This window comes from Lactuca sativa, chromosome 1, assembly GCF_002870075.4.
Source record: "Lactuca sativa cultivar Salinas chromosome 1, Lsat_Salinas_v11, whole genome shotgun sequence".
Taxonomy (NCBI): domain Eukaryota; kingdom Viridiplantae; phylum Streptophyta; class Magnoliopsida; order Asterales; family Asteraceae; genus Lactuca; species Lactuca sativa.
The window spans coordinates 2,448,105-2,454,938 of record NC_056623.2 but is presented as its reverse complement, the minus strand read 5'-3'; the positions used below and the strand labels follow the sequence as shown (position 1 = coordinate 2,454,938).

Genomic DNA, 6,834 nt, shown 5'->3' with positions numbered 1-6,834 from the left:
AACATCTTTCGACTATTATTTTCTTTTCAACATGTTATGTGCCAAGGAATACGCAAAATATTGGAAAATATCATTTACCATCAGTTTGTTAATTCTTTCCAAAAATTAATCCTCCAACAATGTTAAAACAATATATATATATATATATATATATATATATATATATATATATATATATATATATATATATATATATATATATATATATATATATATCGAACCTCAGAATTATCAGACTTTGAATAATTTTATTTTGGTGAATCGTTTCTTTTTGGCGGTTAGTTATGTATATCCCAATGGTAAATTCGTGCGATACAACGGTCGTGAGTAGTTAATTTCCAACAAATAGTTTCGGTTATTTTGACTTTTTTTCGTTTTGGTAATCAAGCATGTATAACATATGGTTTTTTGGTTTCTGGTTTGGTCACTATTCATGTTGTCTAATATTAATGGTTTGGTCACTATTCATGTTGTCTAATATTAATGGTTTGGTCACTATTCATGTTGTCTAATATTAATGGTTAACCGAATAACGAATATCTATATTTCTTTTTATTTTTTTAAGTGATACCGATATTTACACTTTAGACACAATATCATATTTATTAACCTTAAGATCTCTAAATTTCAATTAGCATTGTCATGTATGTTATTGTTAAGAACTCTAAATTTCAATTAACATTGTCATGTATACTAACGGTTAGCAATTTAAAACGACAATTATAATTTATATTTCATTTGAATTTCTCATAAACATTTAATAATTGCACACTTAAACACATCTAATATTTCAATACAATATAAATTGCAAAAAGAAAAGCTATCTAGGGTGTGTTTTATGCTGTAACAAAGGAATTTACATGTTAATATGTAAACTAATGAATTTGGAAGGAACATATTTTTGTGGTAACATGGATCACCAACTCCTCTCGCCAATTTATGGTTTTGTATTAAAACCAGAAGAAACGATTGATCAGATTTGTATAGTTCTTTCTGATTGTGGAAGAGCATTTTATCCTAGTTCACACCAAACGTTTGATGTTTATATCCACAAACTGTTGCAATCTAAACATGAAACTCCATTAATAATTTATTAAAAAAATGAAATTTATAAAGATACTTTCCTTGATCAAAGTGGATTCATGTCGGTGATGTGATCAAACAATCACTGACATTGTGAGAAAGAAATATAAAAAATAAAAATAAAAAAAAATAAAAAATAAAAAAAAAACTCATCATAATTCTATTACTTAAACACATGAATACTATTAAACCCCAAAACACATGTAAAGCTAAACCCTTAAATTTTGACATTTCTCGCAAATTTAGAAGAAAATAATACTTGAAAAAATAAACTGCAAATTCACCCGATTCAGCTACAAGTTAAGATGAAATTCATGTTGAAAAGGATCCATAAAACAAAAATAAGGATCCATAAAACAAAAATTATTCAATCTACATGAAAAATGGAAAATGTTAATTTAATCGGTAAAGAACAAGCAACAAAACGAAACATTTTGATCATGATGGGTACAACACGGCTGCAAAGTTGATCATCAGGTAAGAAGTATTAGAGAAACTTTTAAAAACTAAACCAAATGAAAAGTAATAAACAAACAGTTAGACTCAGACCTGCACCAAGAACCAACAGAGCAATTAAATATTGGAATAAGACATAGAGAATGCTAAAACATTAATATCATAAGTGATACCACATCTTCCATTGACAGGGGTATTTTGGTCCAAATTTTTCACCAGCTACATGACCATTGCTTCGACACCTCATATTGTTTATACAACAAACATTCTATCCGGAGCATGATAACTGATAAGAACATCAAGTAAACATATTTGATTACTTAGAATTTCGTTTGGAAATCAACATATAAAGCATGTGGTGTAGAATTCTCACCAACCATGTTGCAAAGGGCATCCTCAACAGCCAGTTCCTTTGCTTTCTTTCTAGATGTGCCTGGAATAAGATATGCATCCTCTTTAAATAAGATCCCACCAATAACTAATATTATATAATAGCTTAAGAAACCATGACATATTCAATAATATATTCTCCAAAGAAGTGTAAGAATAGTGAAACAATCTTCCAGTTGAGTACGCTCTAAACATTTTGAAGAGGTCTTTTACTAAAATGTAAAAGATACTGCAGGTTGCCCGACACAAAAGCAAAAATAAAAGAGTAAGGAGAGGAGGGATTCAAAGAAGCAAAAAAAAAAATTACATTCACAAATTGAGAAACATTCAATTAAAGCTACTATATTAAATGTGAGGGGTGGTCAAACACAAAACTGCTTATACCCTAAGTAATCAGATAAGAAAGGGAAACAATAAATTATATAATGACCCATTCAAAAGAGCCACAAATTTACCCTGATTTCAAGTCACATAACAGATTGAAGATAAAGCTTATGCTGTTTTGCTTTACTTCTTTCGAAAATCAAACATATTTTATAAAATTAAGAAAAGACACATAGAGCACCATTAAAACTTTACATAAAAAATTTAGAGAAACTCAAAAAGAGACTTACCAGCAGTTGGTTCAGTTTAAGTAAAAACGGAAATTCCTCATCCCAGGCTCAATAATACAAACAGACTCACAGGAGAAGAAAAAAAACTTGTGAGAAAAAAAAAATCTAACCTATTAGATTTTATATCAAAAGAGTAAAAAAAAACAAAATTGAGCAAAATATTCGAACCAGTTAGAGCTCAAAGCCTCAAAGTCACCCAAAAAAACCTACCCCAATTAAATAATCAAAATAAAGATGCAGGACATGAAGCATAAATCTTTACTGAAAGTAAAACAAATTAACAAATAAAGATAACTCTTCACATTACCCTCCGTTGTTCCATTAAAATGCTCTAATGAAGCTTTCCTCTTGTCATTTGTAAGGAGTTCCTGACAAATCTTTTCCTATGTCCCTGTTGTTACAGTAGATGATAGTAAATTATTTACCATATCGTGATGGCAAATGAATAAATTTCAACAATATTAACTACCCCAAACCTTTAATGAAATCACAATTTTTCTTGAGTTCTTCTGCTTCTCAGAAGAGATAAGCAATATGCAATTAGGCTTGTACGATTTCACCAACAAACAAATAACCCACGTATGTCTTCTATTGCGTTGTATGGTCCAGTAAAAACCTATAAATGAATAAAAATAAGGAATTAGGCTTCTACAAAGTGGTTAAGTATCTAACTAATAGGCAATTAGGATTTTTACTAAAAATACCTAATTGGTTGGGTGGTGAAGGAAGAAACATGCAATGGTAGCATCAGACAATAGTGGTGGTAAGTGGTACGCTATGGTGGTGTGTTTTCCAGGATGAAGGGTGGGTGACGACGACAGTTACTGGTGGTCGCGGTAGCAGGAACATTAGTGGTGTTGTTGGCGGCGGCTGGTGGTTAGGGTTCGTAGACAGAAACGTAAAAACGAACAAAAACCAAAACAAAAAAGTCTAAAATGGGTTAGCAACAAACCCCCTCAAGTTTATTCTTAGAAGCGAAAACTATGTGGAGCACTGGTGAAAGCCACCGACGGGAGGAAAGAATAAGGAGAGTGGTGGTGTTGGTGATGACAGCTAGGGTTTAACCGGAAGCAAATAGACGTGTTTCTATGACTTACTGTAATTTGTTGATTCAATTGATCATAGAAAGGGGATGGGGGCAATGATATGAGGGAAGACGACCACAGATATTTGCCGATATCTCGGCATCAACGAAAGACTCGATCAACATAGTAGTTGCGTATAGTAGTTGGGTCAAACGTAGATAAGATTTTAAAGTCAGTGTGTTTAATATTTTAATATTATTTTATTAATGTTTGGTTGTACTTTGAGCTCAAATATTTGAACGTCTTAAAGAAATAATATTATTATAATCAATTTATTTTTAGAAATAATGAGATTTGTTTTATAAGATAGTAAAGATATAAGAGTATGATCAAATGAGAACACCAAAAAGATTGAGAACGCGAGAACAGATCTAAGCTATTCAAATATTACGGTTTAAGGCTAATATAATTTATAAAAGTCATGAGATGAAATTGTAAATTTCTAAAAGTTAGGATGAAATTGTAAATTTTTAATAGACTAAAGGGTAATATGGTCATTAAACGTTAGCCTATTTTTGTCAATTTACTGGAATCTCTCTTTCTCTCTCCCCCTGTCTCTCACTCACGTATCCTTCTTCCTCTCACTTTCTAAATACAAGTTTCAAACCTTTAACCCTAATCGAGCTGTCACCACCATACATCCCTTCCGCAACCCTTCCGTTTACCTGCTTTGATCGTCATTACTTAACGTCGAAGTTCCTTCTTCTCGGATAGTTATTATAGAAGGAATTTATGAACTGAGTGAAAAGCTACGACCATTGCTAGATCTTCGTGTCTCTGTAACTGGTGGAGTACACTTTGATCTTGTCAAGAGGGTTTTAAGGGACATTCAACGTGTTGGTCAAGAACCTGAAGAAATCATTCATCAAATCTCTAAAACCGTATATTTCAGTTTGATTATCTTTATAATCGACTAATCATATATCTTTTCGAGTTTTGTTCTCTATATGATTCAAGCTATCCTTGCACTCAGGTATATCCTATGTGCAAAGCTTTCATCGAGCCTGATCTACAAACTACACATATAAAAATTATAAACAAGTTCAATCCTTTCTTCGGATTTCAGAATCCTAGTTATATTTTGAAGGTTAGCTCCTCATTTACTGTTCAAAAGGGAATTTACAAGGCTCATTTTAGTGATTGGTTTTTGTTTAATTTTGTAGTCTAAAAAGTCAGTGACACCAGAGCAAATGAAAGCAATTCTTTCTCCAAATCATCATAAAAAGAAAAGAAGAAGCGTATGACATTTATCTTCTTCCACCTGGTGAAGACCCTGAAGTTGGTCAATCATATCTCAGGATGAGAAACACGGATGGAAAGTACAATCTTATGTTTGAGGTATGTATCTTTTCCAAATCTTGATTTTTTATATTAAAAGATCAGTTGTAAGGATAAAGTAAATTGTTATTTGTAATTTTTTTTGGAATGGGTGTCTGATAGTCCATTCATTATATCACCTAGAATCACCTTTGAAGTGAGTGTGCGTCTTCTTGGTGGATTAATGGCATTAGGATACACCATTGCTGCCATTCTCAAAAGAAGTAGCCATGTTTTCTTTGAGGAAAAGGTCTGCGTGAAAACCGATTGGTTAGAGCAACTTAATCTTACCTATGTTCAGGTATCTTATTGGAACACCATCTTGTTAATTTGGCAAAAAGTTTTTATTTTTATTTTTATTTTTTCATGTTCCTTTATTTTGATTGGCTTAGGTGCAAGGAAGAGATCATTTGTATGTCAAATATAAATGATGCTAATAAAAATATATAAAGCAAGTTATATGAATAAGACTTTAATCATATATAAATAAGACTAATCATATATGAATTGAATAATATGATTTTTTTTCATTTATGATTATTATGTATTTTCGTCTTTGTCTTGTATTTTATTCCTTTATGATTAAAATTGTAATATATTTATTTTTCTACATTAAATCCAAGATCTTTTGGAATGTAATGTTTGAATGTTCGTGCTCAAGAAAACACTATAAAGTGGAAATGTTGAAGACTTATTCATTTATGATTATCGAATTCAACAGATCTATTCTATTTTGCGTTAGAAGTTCTATTTTGTATCTTTCCAAAAATCTACATTTTTGTAGTTATGTCAAGAAAGAACCTTCCGATTTTGATTTAATACAACAACGCATGCACTATTAGTGATTCCAATTATTTCATTATTTGTTCTTTTTCGTGTATCGAATAAAATTTGCTATTCTTACTTGTTACTGGACGATTAACCAATTCCTTAAAAGAAAAAAAAAAAAGATTCCAACAAAAACCGCTTCTACAACTATGAATAACAAAGATTTATAGATCTCACATCTACTTCATTTATGAATTATAGAATAATAGTTAATTATTGTATTCAAATTTTTGTTTGAGTTGTATTAGTTTTGATTATAAGGAAAATAGTTAATTAGTATATTTAAATTTTGTGTTTTATTCATTTAAGATTATAATATGATTGTATAGAGATTTTTTATATCCAAATTATGTTTTATACATTAAAGCTTACATCAATATTCATATATGATTACAAACATGTTTTTAATATGTCGTTAAAAATATTCATGTGTCGTTAAAAATATTTGGATAATATGAACCGATTTATGAGACTTGTATAGTTGAATTTTTTACTAGCCCGTTAAAAACACAACACACTTCCAAAGAAAAATTAACCATTTTCAAAGTGTACACAACTCAAAGAGCGATGCATACCCTGTCAGATATATGAAATTTTCTTAGTTGAATCTATGGTCGAATCGGCTGAATCTATGGTCGAACCGGGAACCGATCAACTGACCGGTTCAACTAAAAAGTCGGCAATTCTAAGATGTAAAATTTAATGAGATTAAACCATATTAATATATCTTCTTCAATCATTTCTTATAAGATGTACATGGTAAGATGTAAAAGATGTACATTGGCAATTCTAAACTTCCAATGTTAAAAACATACAATGGCATGTATAATGTTTCTTACGAGATGTAAAAAACAACTATGGATTTTTTTGTGTAGTTTAGTTGTTTACCAAGGAGCACATAACTTTTCTTTTTCTGATTTCATCTTTTCTATTGGCATATATTGTAGACAACAAAACTAATAGAAAACATATATATTATGCACATCTAAAATATCTTTAATTTTTCGGACATAATCACAATTTTATTTTAAATGCCATCATTTTTGTTTAAACATATTTAC

At 30.3% G+C, this 6,834-nt stretch overlaps 1 long non-coding RNA gene across 1 annotated transcript; it reads right to left on the bottom strand.

The window, feature by feature from the left end:
- Positions 1 to 1,287: 1,287 nt before the first annotated feature.
- LOC111894728 (uncharacterized) lies at positions 1,288 to 3,775 on the bottom strand. Its single transcript, XR_002851307.2, has 5 exons — positions 3,248 to 3,775; positions 3,020 to 3,159; positions 2,851 to 2,934; positions 1,913 to 1,972; positions 1,288 to 1,825 (listed from the first exon to the last, which is right to left on the bottom strand). It is a non-coding gene; the product is annotated as an uncharacterized LOC111894728 (long non-coding RNA).
- Positions 3,776 to 6,834: the final 3,059 nt, after the last annotated feature.